Raw genomic sequence first — 12,492 nt, forward strand, 5'->3', positions numbered from 1 at the left:
CATCAACCTAAAGAAAGCATATAATAATAATAATGGAAAATAAAATGAAAGAGTAATTAATATAGATAAATAACATTGGGTTGCCTCCCAATAAGCGCTTCTTTAATGTCAATAGCTTGACAGTGAGCTCTTACAGAGCTTCACAGATGCTTATAGCATGATTGTGGCCTCCCAACACCAAACTTAGAGTTTGAGTGTAGGGGCTCTGCTTGAATCTGTATTGAGAGAAGCTTTTCATGCTTCCTCTCCATGGTTACAGAGTAAGATCCTTGAGCCTTGAACACAAGGTAGTCGTCATTCAGTTGTAGGACTAACTCTCCTCTATCTACATCAATCACAGCTTTTGCTGTGGCTAGGAAGGGTCTTCCAAGGATGATGGATTCATCCTCATCCTTCCCAGTGTCTAGGATTATGAAGTCAGCAGGGATGTAAAGGCATTCAACCTTCACTAAGACATCCTCTACAAGTCCATAAGCCTGTTTCATTGATTTGTTTGCCATCTCTAGTAAGATTCTTCCAGCTTGTACCTCAAAGATCCCTAGTTTCTCTATTACAAAGAGTGGCATGAGGTTGATACCTGACCACAAGTCACACAGAGCCTTTTCAAAGGTCATGGTGCCTATGGTGCAAGGTATTACGAACTTTACGGGATCCAGTTTCTTTTGAGGCAATGTCTGTTGAATCCATGTATTCAGTTTATTGATGAGCAACGGAGGTTCATCCTCCCAAGTCTCATTACCAAATAACTTGGCATTCCGCTTCATGACTGCTCCCAGATACTGAGCAACTTGCTCTTCAACAATGTCTTCACCCTCTTAAGAGGAAGAATATTCATCAGAGCTTATGAATGGCAATAGTAAGTTTAGTGGAATCTCTATGGTCTATGTATGAGCCTCAGATTCCTTTGGTTCCTCAATAGGGAACTCCTTATTAGTCAGTGGACGTCCCTTGAGGTCTTCCTCACTGGGAATGACTGCCTTTTCACTCTCTCTAGGTTCGGCCACTTTGGATATGGTTATGGCCTTGCACTCTCTTTTGGGATTCTCTTCTGTATTGCTTGGGAGAGTACTAGGAGGAGTTTCAGTAACTCTTTTACTCCGCTGACCTACTTGTCCCTCCAAATTTCTAATGGAGGACCTTGTTTCGGTCATGAAACTGAGAGTGGCCTTAGATAGATCCGAGACTATGTTTGCTAGGCCAGAGAGGCTCTGCTCAGAATTCTTTATTTGTTGCTGAGAAGATGATGGAAAGGGTTTGCTGTTGCCAAACTTATTTCTCCTACCATTATTGTTGTTGAAGCCTTTTTTAAGCTTCTGTTGATCCTTCTATGAGAAATTTGGATGATTCCTCCATGAAGGATTATAGGTATTTCTATAGGATTCTCCCATGTAATTCACCTCTTCCATTGTAGGATTCTCAGTATCATAAGCTTCTCCTTCAAAGGAGGCTTCTTTAGTACTGTCGGATGCAGCTTGCAATCCAGTCAGATTCTCAGAAATCATGTTGATTAGCTGAGTCAATATCTTGTTCTGAGCCAATATGGCATTCAGAGTATCAATCTCAAGAACTCCTTTCTTCTGAGTCATCTCATTATTCACAGGATTTTTTTTAGAAGTGTACATGAATTAGTTATTTGCAACCATCTCAATGAGTTCCTGGGCTTCTGCAGGTGTTTTCAAATGAAGAGATCCACCAGCGGAATGGTCCAATGACATCTTAGATAATTCAGACAGACCATCATAGAATATACATATGATGCTCCATTCGGGAAGCATGTCAGAAGGACACCTTTTGGTTAATTGCTTGTATCTTTCCTAAGCTTCATAGAGGGATTCACCTTCTTTTTGTTTGAAGGTTTGGACTTCCACTCTAAGCTTGCTCATCTTTTGAGGTAGAAAAAATTTGGTCAAGAAAGTATTGACCAACTTGTCCTAAGAGTTTAGGCTTTCTCTAGGTTGTGAATCTAATCATATCCTAGCTCTGTCTCTTACACCAAAGGGGAAAAAGCAAAAGTCTGTAGACCTCGGGATCAACCTAATTGGTCTTAATAGTATCACAGATCTGCAAGAATTCAGCTAAGAACTTATGAGGATCTTCCGATGGAAGTCCATAAAACTTGCAATTCTGCTGCATTAGAGAAACTAATTGAGGCTTAAGCTCAAACTTGTTTGCTCCAATGGCAGGAATTGAGATGCTTCTTCCATAGAAGTTGGAAGTTGGTGCAGTATAGTCACAAAGAATCTTCCTTGCATCTCTGGCATTGTTGTTGGGTTCGACTGCCATGTCTGCTTCTTTTTCGAAGTTCTCTGTAAGGTCCTCTCTGGAGTGTTGTGCTTTAGCTTCTCTTAGCTTCTTCTTCAGAGTCCTTTCAGGTTCAGGATCAGCTTCAACAAGAATGTTTTTATCCCTGTTTCTGCTCATATGAAAAAGAAGAGAACAAAAGGGGGTAGTGAAATCCTCTATGTCACAGTATAGAGATTCCTTAATGTATCAGAGAAAAAGGAGTAGAAGAATGAAAAGAGAGAGGAGGTGAGTTCGAAAATTTTTTAGATGAGTGGAGGAGGAATGTTAGCAATTAAATAAAATAAATAGAAAGAGATGAGAGAGAAAGAGTTTTTGAAAATTTTAAAAGAAATAACAGAAAATTAGAATTTAAAATAATTAGTTAATTAAAAAGATTTTTGCAAAAAAGGGTTAGTGATTTTCGAAAATTGAAAGTGAAAAAGTGGTTAGGTGATTTTGAAAAAGATAAGAAATAGTAATTAGTTGGAAAAGATTTGAAAATAATTTTGAAAAGATAAGAAGTTAAAAAAAGATTTTGAAATCAAATTTAAAAGATATGTTTGAAAAAGATTTGATTCAAAAAGATATGATTTTAAAAAGATATGATTGAAAAGATATGATTGAAGAAAATTTGATTTTTTTAAAAAGATATTATTGAAAAGATATGGTTGAAAAAAATTTGATTTTTTAAAAAAATATGGTTGAAAAGAAAATTAAAAAGGCAATTAAAAATATTTGATTTTTAAAATTGATGACTTGACTAACAAGAAACTAAAAGATATGATTCTAGAATTCAAAGATTGAACATTTCTTAACAAGAAAGTAACAAACTTGAAAATTTGAATCAAAACATTAATTGTTAGCAAGGATTTTTGAAAATGTGGAAAGATAAGATTTTAAAATTAAGAATTAAAACATGAAAATTTGAAAAAAAATTGAATTTGAAACGAAATTACCTCCCCTGTCTCATCCTGGCGTTAAACGCCCAGGATGCTATCCATTCTGGCGTTTAACGCCCAGAATGCTACCTTTTTGGGCGTTTAACACCCAGCCAGATGCCCTGGCTGGCATTAAACGCCAGAATTCCTTCCATATTGGATGTTTTTCTAAACGCCCAGCTTTTTCTCTGTGATTCTTCTGCTGTATGTTCTGAATCTTCATTTCTCTGTATTATTTACTTGAAAAGAGATATTTTTTATTTTTGAATTTTTGATGAAGAGAGAGAAAAATAACAAAATGAAATAAACATAAAAATGCAAGATCAAAACAAGTAATGCATGCAAGGATACTTTGAATGTCAAGATGAACACCAAGAACACTTTGAAGATCATGATGAATATCAATGACATATTTTTTGAAAATTTTTAAGAAAAGAAAGATATGCAAGACACCAAACTTAGAAATTTTTAATGTTTAGACACTATGGATTTGAAAATGCATCTGAAAAATAAGAAAAGACACAAAACAGGAGAAGTTAAAGATCAGAACAAGGAAAATCATCAAGAACAACTTGAAGATTAATGAAGAACACAATGCATGAATTTTTTTCGAAAACTTGAGAAAATTAAAAACATGCAATTGACATCAAACTTAGGATTTGACACTAGACTCAAACAAGAAACACAATATTTTTTTTGGTTTTTTATGAATTTATCAATTTTTTGTATTTTTCGAAAATAAAAATAAAAAGCTTAAACATAAAATAAAATTACCCAATCTAAGCAACTAGATGAACCATCAGTTGTCCAAACTCGAAAAATCCCCGGAAACGGCACCAAAAACTTGGTGCATGGTGCACGAAATTGTGATCTCAATGGCGCCAACAACTTGGTATGCACAATTGTAATCTCAACTCTTTTTCACAACTTCGCATAACTAAGCAGCAAGTGCACTGGGTCGTCCAAGTAATAAACCTTACGTGAGTAAGGGTCGATCCCACGGAGATTGTCGGCTTGAAGCAAGCTATGGTCATCTTGTAAATCTCAGTCAGGCGGATTCAAATGGTTATGGAGTTTTAATAATGTAAAAGATAAATAAACTTAAAATAAAGATAGAGATACTTATGTAATTCATTGGTGGGAATTTCAGATAAGCGTATGGAGATGCATTGTTCCTTCTGAATCTCTGCTTTCCTGTTACCTTCATCCAATCCTTCATACTCCTTTCTATGGCAAGCTGTATGCTGGATGTCACCATTGTCAATGGCTACTTCCTGTCCTCTCAGTAAAAATGGTCCTCTATGGTTTCTGTACGGCTAATCAACTGTAAGATTTCTCGTCTCGGATGAAAAATACCATGCACAGATATTGTTCCAAGGGTTACCTGAAACTGAAGGTCGATCTCGGATGAGATCTTCTGTACTGGTCGGAGGTGTTGTGTCCGACCTGTTTAGAGATGGTGGCCGGAGTTGTCGTGTCCGACTTGTTGGGCTTGGCGGTGCTGCTGATCCTTCGTCCCCGGAGGGTGGGGGGTACCTGGAAGGGACTCCGATGCTTAAGTTAGCAAGGGTATTAAGCAGGTATTGAGTAGAATCAGAGTATGAGTTATACCTGGGTGCTCCAGTGTATTTATAATGGTGAGGAGTGACCTTTCTGGAGATAAGATAGTTATCTTATCTTATCTTATCTTTATCTTTGAGTGAGGTCATCTTATCTTTAGGGGAACCACCTTTATCTTTCTGGGCTTTGGCTGCCTTTAGATTGGGCTGTGTTCCTCCATTTTGGGCTTGCTTTGGGCTCCTTTGGGGATTTGGCCGAGCTCTTTGAAAAGAGGTCGGGCATTGGCCGAGCTCTTTGAGAAGAGGTCAGATAGTCTGACCTAAAGAGGTCGGTCGGCTTGTTGCTAAACACCCCGGGTCGGACAGCTTGACCCAGGGTATGAACAGTGCCCCTGCTTGAGTTCGATCGTTCCATGAGATCGTGCTTTTCAGATCTTTGATCTCTTTGGAAGTTGTGCTCAAGCATCTGTCTGGCTTGTTTCTTCATTGCTTTGCAATCACACTTTGCAATCCCGCACAACTAACCAGCAAGTGCACTGGGTCGTCCAAGTAATACCTTACGTGAGTAAGGGTCGATCCCACGGAGATTGTCGGCTTGAAGCAAGCTATGGTTACCTTGTAACTCTTAGTCAGGATATCAAAGATTATCAGGATTGATTGTAAAAAGCAAAAGAACATAAAACAGGTACTTGAATTGCGGTGATGAGAATAGGTTGAGGTTTTGGAGATGCTTTGTCTTCTGAACCTCTGCTTTCATACTGTCTTCTTCTTCAAACACGCAAGGCTCCTTCCATGGCAAGCTGTATGCAAGGGTTTCACCGTTGTCAGTGGCTACCTACCATCCTCTCAGTGGAAATGTTCAACGCACCATGTCACGGCACGGCTATCCATCTGTCGGTTCTCAATCAGGCTGGAATAGAATCCAGTGATTCTTTTGCGTCTGTCACTAACGCCCAGCCCTCAGGAGTTTGAAGCTCGTCACAGTCATTCAATCATTGAATCCTACTCAGAATACCACAGACAAGGTTTAGACCTTCCGGATTCTCTTGAATGCCGCCATCAGTTCTAGCTTATACCACGAAGATTCTGATTAAGGAATCCAAGAGATATCTACTTAATCTAAGGTAGAACGGAGGTGGTTGTCAGGCACACGTTCATAGTTGAGAATGATGATGAGTGTCACGGATCATCACATTCATCCAGTTTAAGAACAAGTAATATCTTAGAATGGAAGCAAGCATGATTGAATGGAAAACAGTAGTAATTGCATTAATCCATCAAGACACAGCAGAGCTCCTCACCCCCAACCATGGGGTTTAGAGACTCATGCCGTAGAAGGTACACAAAGAAACGTGTAAAGTGTCATGAGGTACCGATACAATGTCAAAAGATCCTATTAATAGTGAACTAGTAACCTAGGGTATACAGAAATGAGTAAATGACATAAAAATCCACTTCCGGGCCCACTTGGTGTGTGCTTGGGCTGAGCATTGAAGCATTTTCGTGTAGAGACTCTTTCTGGAGTTAAACGCCAGCTTTGGTGCCAGTTTGGGCGTTTAACTCCAATTTTTATGCCAGTTCCGGCGTTTAACGCTGGAAATTCTGAGGGTGACTTTGAACGCCGGTTTGGGCCATCAAATATTGGGCAAAGTATGGACTATCATATATTGCTGGAAAGCCCAGGATGTCTACTTTCCAAAGCCGTTGAGAGCGCGCCAATTGGGCTTCTGTAGCTCCAGAAAATCCACTTCGAGTGCAGGGAGGTCAGAATCCAACAACATCTGCAGTCCTTTTCAGTCTCTGAATAAGATTTTTGCTCAGGTCCCTCAATTTCAGCCAGAAAATACCTGAAATCACAGAAAAATACACAAACTCATAGTAAAGTCCAGAAAAGTGAATTTTAACTAAAAACTAACAAAAATATACTAAAAACCAACTAGATCATACTAAAAACATACTAAAAATAGTGCCAAAAAGCGTACAAATTATCCGCTCATCACAACACCAAACTTAAATTGTTGCTTGTCCCCAAGCAACTGAAAATCAATTAGGATAAAAAGAAGAGAATATACTATAGACTCCAAAATATCAAGAAAACTCAGCTCCAATTAGATGAGCGGGACTAGTAGCTTTTTGCTTCCGAACAGTTTTGGCACCTCACTCTATCCTTTGAAGTTCAGAATGATTGGCATCTATAGGAACTCAGAACTCAGATAGTGTTATTGATTCTCCTAGTTAAGTATAATGATTCTTGAACATAGCTATGCCATGAGTCTTGGCTGTGGCCCAAAGCACTCTGTCATCCAGTATTACCACCGGATACATACATGCCACAGACACATACTTGGGTGAACCTTTTCAGATTATGACCCAGCTTTGCTAGAGTCCCTAATTAGAGGTGTCCAGGGTTCTTAAGCACACTCTTTTTGCCTTGGATCACAACTTTATTTCCTTCTTTTTCTACTATTTCTTCTCCTTTTTTTTCGTTTTTTTTTGTATTCACTGCTTTTTATTGCTTCAAGAATCACTTTGATGATTTTTCAGATCCTCAATAGCAGTTCTCTTTTTCCATCATTCTTTCAAGAGCCAACAATTTTAACATTCTCAAAACAACAAATTCAAAAGACATATGCACTGTTCAAGCATTCATTCGGAAAACAAAAAGTATTGTCACCACATCAAACTAATTCAACTGGTTTCAAGGATAAATTCGAAATCCTGTACTTCTTGTTCTTTTGTGATTAAAGCATTTTTCATTTAAGAGAGGTGATGGATTCATAAGACATTCATAGCTTTAAGGCATAGACACTAAGATACTAATGATCATGTAATAAGACACAAACATGGATAAACATAAGCATAAAGATTCGAAAAATAGAAAATAAAGAACAAGGAGATTAAAGAACGGGTCCACCTTAGTGATGGCGGCTTGTTCTTCCTCTTGAAGATCTTATGGAGTGCTTGAGCTCCTCAATGTCTCTTCCTTGCCTTTGTTGCTCCTCTCTCATGATTCTATGATCTTCTTTAATTTCATGGAGGAGGACAGAATGTTCTTGGTGCTCCACCCTTAGTTGTCCCATGTTGGAACTCAATTCTCCTAGGGAGGTGTTGATTTGCTCCCAATAGTTTTATGGAGGAAAGTGCATCCCTTGAGATGAATCTCTCCATCTCCCATGGCTCGGAGGTGGAAGCTTTTGCCTTCCCCTTCCTCCTTCTAGAGATTTCTCCGGCCTTAGGTGCCATAAATGGTTATGTAGAAACAAAAAGCAACGCTTTTACCACACCAAACTTAGAAGGTTTGCTCGCCCTCGAGCAAAAGAAGAAAGAAGAGAGAGTGGTGGGGTAGGTGGGGATCCTGTGGGGTCCACAGATCCTGAGGTATCAAGGATAATTCATCCCTGCACCAAGTGGCAAGCAAAAATGCTCCTCCTGCCAATCCTGGCGTTAAACACCGGGCTGGTGCCCATTTCTGGCGTTTAACACCAGTCTGGTGCCCTTTTCTGGCGTTAAACGCCCAGAATGGTGCCAGACTGGGCGTTAAACGCCCATTTGCTGCCCTTACTGGCGTTTAAACGCCAGCAAGTTTTCCTCCAGGGTGTGCTGTTTTTCTTTCTGTTTTTCATTCTGTTTCTACTTTTTCAATTGATTTTGTGACTTTCCATGATCATCAACCTATAGAAAACATAAAATAACAAAGGAAAAATAATAAATATAACATTGGGTTGCCTCCCAACAAGCGCTTCTTTAATGTCAGTAGCTTGACAGTGGGCTCTCATGGAGCCTCACAGATGTTCAGAGCAATGTTGGAACCTCCCAACACCAAACTTAGAGTTTGAATGTGGGGGTTCAACACCAAACTTAGAAGTTGGTGGTGGCCTCCTAACACCAAACTTATAGTTTGACTGTGGGGGCTCTGTTTGACTCTGTTTTGAGAGAAGCTCTTCATGCTTCCTCTCCATGGTTACAGAAGGAGAACCTTGAGTCTTATAGTTTGCACTGTCTGCAAGCCACGGAGCTTCCTGAATAGCAAACAATTTCTCATCCGGAAAGGTTTCAGAGATCTCAGTAGGATGGAGGGATGCTCCTGCTACTGGTTCTATCCTTGACAGGTGATCAGCTACTTGATTCTCTGTCCCTTTTCTGTCACTTATTTCTATATCAAACTTTTGCAGAAGCAACACCCATCTTATGAGCCTGGGTTTTGAATCCTGCTTTGTGAGTAGATATTTAAGAGCAGCATGGTCAGTGTACACAATCACTTTTGATCCTACTAAATAAGATCTGAACTTGTCAATGGCATAAACCACTGCAAGTAACTCCTTTTCTATGGTTGTGTAGTTCTTCTGTGCATCATTTAGAATACGGCTGCCATAATAAATGACGTGCAGAAGCTTATTATGCCTCTGTCCCAACACTGCACCAATGGCATGGTCACTGGCATCACACATTAGTTCGAATGGCAATGTCCAGTCTGGTGCAGAGATGACTGGTGCTGTGACTAGCTTGGCTTTCAGGGTCTCAAATGCCTGCAGACACTGTGTGTCAAACACAAATGGTGTGTCAGCAGCTAGCAGATTACTCAGAGGTTTGGCAATTTTTGAAAAATCCTTTATAAACCTTCTGTAGAATCCTGCATGCCCCAGAAAGCTTCTGATTGCCTTAACATTGGTAGGTGGTGGTAATTTTTCAATTACTTCAACTTTAGCTTGATCCACCTCTATTCCCTTGTTTGAAATTTTATGCCCAAGGACAATCCCTTCAGTCACCATAAAGTGACATTTTTCCCAGTTTAAAACTAGGTTGGTCTCTTGGCATCTTTTCAGAACAAGTGCTAGATGGTTAAGGCAGGAGCTGAATGAGTCTACAAATACTGAAAAGTCATCCATGAAGACTTTCAGAAATTTCTCTACCATATCTGAGAAGATAGAGAGCATGCACCTCTAAAATGTTGCAGGTGCATTGCACAGACCAAAAGGCATCCTTCTGTAGGCAAATACTCCGGAAGGACATGTAAATGCTGTTTTCTCTTGGTCCTGAGGATCTACTGCAATTTGGTTGTAACCTGAGTAGTCGTCCAAAAAGCAGTAGTATTCATGACCTGCTAGTCTCTCTAGCATCTGGTCTATGAATGGTAAAGGAAAATGATCCTTTCTGGTGACTGTATTGAGCCTTCTGTAGTCAATACACATGCGCCACCCTGTAACTGTTCTTGTAGGAATGAGTTCATTCTTTTCATTATAAACCACTGTCATGCCTCCCTTCTTAGGGACAACGTGGACAGGGCTCACCCAGGGGCTATCAGAAATAGGATAAATAATCCCAGCCTCTAGTAACTTAGTGACCTCTTTCTGCACCATCTCCTTCATGGCTGGATTTAGCCGCCTTTGTGGTTGAACCACTGGCTTAGCATCATCCTCCAATAGGATCTTGTGCATGCATCTTGCTGGGCTAATGCCCTTAAGATCACTTATGGACCACCCAAGAGCTGTCTTGTGTGTCCTTAGCACTTGAATTAGTGCTTCCTCTTCCTGTGGATTTAAAGCAGAGCTTATGATCACTGGAAAAGTGTCACCTTCTCCCAGAAATGCATATTTCAGGGATGGTGGTAGTGGCTTGAGCTCTGGTTTAGGAGGCTTATCTTCTTCCTGAGGAATTTTCAGAATTTCTTTTATTTCCTTTAGTTCCTCCAGATCAGGCTGAACATCTTTAAAGATGTCATCTAGCTCTGATTCAAGACTTTTAGTCATATTGACCTCCTCCACCAAAGAGTCAATAATATCAGTGCTCATGCAGTCATTTGATGTGTCTGGATGCTGCATAGCTTTGACAACATTCAACTTGAACTCATCCTCATTGACTCTCAGGGTTAATTCCCCTTTTTGGACATCAATGAGGGTCCGTCCAGTTGCTAGGAAAGGTCTTCCTAGAATGAGAGTTGCACTCTTTTGCTCCTCCATTTCCAGCACTACAAAGTCAGTGGGAAAGGCAAATGGCCCAACCTTGACAATCATGTCCTCAATTATGCCTGATGGGTATTTAATGGAGCCATCAGCAAGTTGGAGACATATCCTGGTTGGTTTGACTTCTTCATTCAAGCCAAGCTTTCTGATAGTGGATGCAGGTATTAGGTTGATACTTGCCCCAAGATCACATAGAGCTTTCTTGGTACAAGTACCCTCTAATGTGCATGGTATCATAAAGCTTCCAGGATCTTTAAGCTTCTCTGGTAAGCTCTTTAATATGACTGCACTGCATTCTTCAGTGAGAAAAACTTTTTCAGTTTCTCTCCAATCCTTCTTATGACTTAAGATCTCTTTCATGAACTTAGCATAAGAAGGTATTTGCTTAAGTGCCTCTGCAAACGGAATCTTTATTTCAAGAGTCCTTAGATAGTCTGCAAAGCGGGCAAATTGCTTATCCTGTTCTGCTTGGCGGAGTTTCTGAGGATAAGGCATCTTGGCTCTATATTCTTTAACCTTAATTGCTGTAGGTTTATTCCTTACAGAAGTGGTTGGAGAAGTCTTTTTAGAGGGGTTACTATCAGCACTCTCAGGTGTCTGGTTCCCCTTTTGCGTTTGAACGCCAGGATTGGGTGAAAAATGGGCGTTTAACGCCAACTTTTCCCCCTTTTCTGGCGTTTGAACGCCAGAACTGGGCAGGGAATGGGCGTTTAACGCCAGCTTTCCTTCCTTTTCTGGCGTTTGAACGCCAATAGTATTCCTCTCTGGGCTCTTACTGTCCTCAGAGGGATTTTGGATAGTGGTTTGGCTATCCTCCGTCAATTGTTCCTTTACTGACTTTTTGCTACTTTGAGCAGTGTTATTCAGTGTCTTCCCACTCCTCAGTTGAACTGCTTGGCATTCTTCTGTTATCTGTTTAGATAGCTGCTGTTTTGCCTGATTCAACTGTGATTCCATGTTCTTGTTAGCAATTTTAGTCTCTTGGAGCATCTCTTTAAATTCTGCTAACTGTTTTGTCATCAGGTGTAATTGCTGATTAAGCTCAACCATCTGTTCTTGAGGATTAGGATCAGTGGCTACTGCCATAACTTCTTCTTTTGTAGAGAACTCATTGCTAGAGTACAAATGTTGATTTCTAGCAACAGTATCTATAAGCTCTTGAGCCTCCTCAATCGTCTTCCTCATATGTATAGATCCACCAGTTGAGTGGTCTAGAGACATCTGAGCTTTTTCTGTAAGCCCATAGTAGAAGATGTCTAACTGTACCCACTATGAAAACATTTCAGAGGGGCATTTTCTTAGCATACCTCTATACCTCTCCCAGGCATTATAAAAGGATTCATTATCCTCTTGTTTAAAGCCTTGGATGTCTAGCCTTAGCTGTGTCATCCTTTTTGGAGGGTAAAATTGACTCAGGAATTTGTCTGATAACTGTTTCCATGTCTTTATGCTTGCTGTAGGTTGGTTATTTAACCACCTCTTAGCTTGATCTTTTACAGCAAATGGAAACAGTAATAATCTGTAGACATCCTGATCCACCTCTTTATCACGTACTGTGTCAGCAAGTTGTAAGAATTGTGCCAGAAACTCAGTAGGTTCTTCCTCTAGAAGACCGGAATACTGGCAATTTTGCTGCACTATGATAATGAGTTGAGGATTTAGCTCAAAGCTGCTTGCTTTAATGGGAGGTATACAGATGCTACTCCCATATGCAGCTGTAATGGGGTTAGCATATGACCCCAGAGTCCTTCT

General features: G+C 40.0%; 1 non-coding gene across 1 annotated transcript; it reads left to right on the plus strand.

Moving 5' to 3' along the window:
- Nucleotides 1–1,769: 1,769 nt before the first annotated feature.
- On the plus strand, nt 1,770–1,877 carry LOC112793020 (small nucleolar RNA R71). The gene has a single exon (XR_003197732.1). It is a non-coding gene; the product is annotated as a small nucleolar RNA R71 (small nucleolar RNA).
- The last annotated feature ends 10,615 nt before the right edge of the window (nt 1,878–12,492 follow it).

This window comes from Arachis hypogaea, chromosome 3, assembly GCF_003086295.3.
Source record: "Arachis hypogaea cultivar Tifrunner chromosome 3, arahy.Tifrunner.gnm2.J5K5, whole genome shotgun sequence".
NCBI classification, from domain to species: Eukaryota; Viridiplantae; Streptophyta; class Magnoliopsida; order Fabales; family Fabaceae; genus Arachis; species Arachis hypogaea.